Source organism: Calidris pugnax, unplaced genomic scaffold (genome assembly GCF_001431845.1).
Source record: "Calidris pugnax isolate Ruff unplaced genomic scaffold, ASM143184v1 scaffold437, whole genome shotgun sequence".
Classification (NCBI taxonomy): Eukaryota; Metazoa; Chordata; class Aves; order Charadriiformes; family Scolopacidae; genus Calidris; species Calidris pugnax.
The window spans coordinates 1-2,540 of NW_015091138.1; the positions used below are offsets into that span (position 1 = coordinate 1).

Here is a 2,540-nt window from a genome sequence, read left to right on the forward strand (position 1 = left end):
TCCCCTTCCACTGAATCCACCCCCACCTCCTCATAATCCTTCTCCAGGGCGGCCATGTCCTCCCGGGCCTCCGAGAACTCCCCCTCCTCCATGCCCTCCCCCACGTACCAGTGCACAAACGCCCGCTTGGCATACATCAGGTCAAACTTGTGGTCCAGGCGGGCCCAGGCCTCGGCGATGGCCGTGGTGTTGCTCAGCATACACACAGCACGCTGCACCTTGGCCAGGTCCCCCCCGGGGACCACCGTGGGAGGCTGGTAGTTGATGCCCACCTTGAAACCCGTGGGGCACCAGTCCACAAACTGGATGGTGCGCTTGGTCTTGATGGTGGCGATGGCGGCGTTGACATCCTTGGGCACCACGTCCCCGCGGTACAGCAGGCAGCACGCCATGTACTTGCCGTGCCGCGGGTCACACTTCACCATCTGGTTGGCCGGCTCAAAGCAGGCGTTGGTGATCTCGGCCACCGAGAGCTGCTCATGGTAGGCCTTCTCAGCCGAGATGACGGGGGCGTACGTGGCCAGCGGGAAGTGGATGCGGGGGTATGGCACCAGGTTGGTCTGGAACTCCGTCAGGTCAACATTCAGGGCCCCATCAAAGCGCAGGGAGGCCGTGATGGAGGACACGATCTGACCTATCAGCCTATTGAGGTTGGTGTAGGTGGGCCTCTCGATGTCCAGGTTGCGGCGGCAGATGTCGTAGATGGCCTCGTTGTCCACCATGAAGGCACAGTCAGAGTGCTCCAGGGTGGTGTGGGTGGTGAGGATGGAGTTGTAGGGCTCCACCACGGCTGTGGAGACCTGCGGGGCCGGGTAGATGGAGAACTCCAGCTTGGACTTCTTGCCATAGTCAACGGAGAGGCGCTCCATGAGCAGGGAGGTGAAGCCGGAGCCGGTGCCACCCCCAAAGCTGTGGAACACCAGGAAGCCCTGCAGCCCCGTGCACTGGTCAGCCTAGCAAGGAGAGACAAGGGGGGGGGGGGACACATGTTTAATCTACGCAGCAGTAGAAACTGCTCCTTCCTCTCTATGGCCTCACGAGGACATTTGGGGGATTTCCAGCAGCAGAGCAGGAGACATTGGGATAGGTGACAGGATGGCCCTGACTCCATCTGTCTGACACAGACTTCTGGCTGAATCCCTCAGGGAAGCCCCTTGGCCACCAGGGTGGGAGAGTGGCCAGAAGCACCTCATGGGGGGCCGGGTGCCACCTGCTTGGGAGCAGAATAGGGACAGGTTTAGGGATGGGACTTGGGCACCGCAGAGCGGGCAAAGCATGAGCCCCGGCAGAGCCACACGGCTCCAGGGTGGGCTGGCTGGAGCTGCCACCGTCTGCGCAGTCACTGGGACGCTGTCGCCAGCTGCACGCAGCTGGACGGGGCTGTGGCGAGAGCCAAGCAGGAACAAAGAGAGAATTGCACAGCTCAGCACCGCCGGTGCCTGCGGCGCTGTGGAGCGGCTCCAACACCCCGGCAGCACCGCGTCCCGCTGCTGGCCAATGGCAGCTACTGCAGAACAGGATTAACATTAATTAATATATTAAATCTAAACCCGGCCTGACTACTCCAGAGGGGAGGGCGAGACTGAGAACCGAGTCTTTGTCCTTGTCTCACCACCTCTGAGCCCCTCCCATCCCTACCAGCTTGCGGATGCGGTCGAGGACCAGGTCGATGATCTCCTTCCCGATGGTGTAGTGCCCACGGGCGTAGTTGTTGGCCGCATCCTCCTTGCCCGTGATCAGCTGCTCGGGGTGGAAGAGCTGCCGGTACGTCCCCGTGCGCACCTCGTCTGCGGGGACAGAGAGCCCATTAGCACCCAGCAGCCCATTAACACCACCCCGACCCCCCCCCCACATTCGGGCTGGATGCCGTGCTCCAGGCAGTACAGCTCCCAGCAGGCGTTGCCGATCTGCACGCCCGCTTGGCCCACATGGATGGAGATGCACTCGCGCTGCGGGGGCAGGACATGTCACCGTGGCACCCCCAGGATCCCCCCTTTGTCTGCGTGTGTCCCCCCAGCTGCAGCACCCCCCCCGGGATGGGCTGGCACTGAGCTGGGAAGGGACAGTCCCCGGGGCAGGATGGAGCCAGCTCATCCCAGGGGCCGAATCCTTCCTGGATGCACCCGATTGTTCTGATTCCTGGAAGGTACTGAGTGCTGCGGGGGGGGTGTGCTCAGCTCCAGGGGTCCCATGCTCCCCCCCCTCCCCCCCACGAAGGGACCAGGGACCCTGCCCACGGTGGGATGGGGAGCTCAGTAGCCCTGGCCCAAGGGACTGTGACCACCCCCAAGGTTGCCTCAGGGGTCCCATCCTGCCCTATCCCCCCGGTGAGACGCAGCAACACCCTGCTGGGGGTGCTCAGCATCAGGGGCTCATCCTGGCCCCCCCCCCGTCCCTGCTGAGTGAGGGCAACGCCCAGTGCGGGACTGGGGGGGCCTCATCCTGCCCTCCTTGTCCTCCCATACGGGGTGGGGTGCTCAGCACCGGGGGACCCCATCCTGGCCTGCGTGTCCCACTGCACCCCCGCCACCCCCCCCCCA

The 2,540-nt window shown here is 63.9% G+C and overlaps 1 pseudogene across 1 annotated transcript in view; it reads right to left on the reverse strand.

Annotated features, from left to right (window-relative positions):
- Positions 1-3: 3 nt before the first annotated feature.
- Positions 4-2,540, reverse strand: part of LOC106897796 — a 3,245-nt pseudogene continuing 708 nt past the window's right edge. The window contains exons 2-3 of the transcript XR_001413829.1: positions 1,639-1,949; positions 4-953 (exon numbers count right to left, since the gene is read on the reverse strand). The product of XR_001413829.1 is annotated as a tubulin alpha-8 chain pseudogene (transcript). The remainder of the gene's footprint in view (positions 954-1,638; positions 1,950-2,540) is intronic.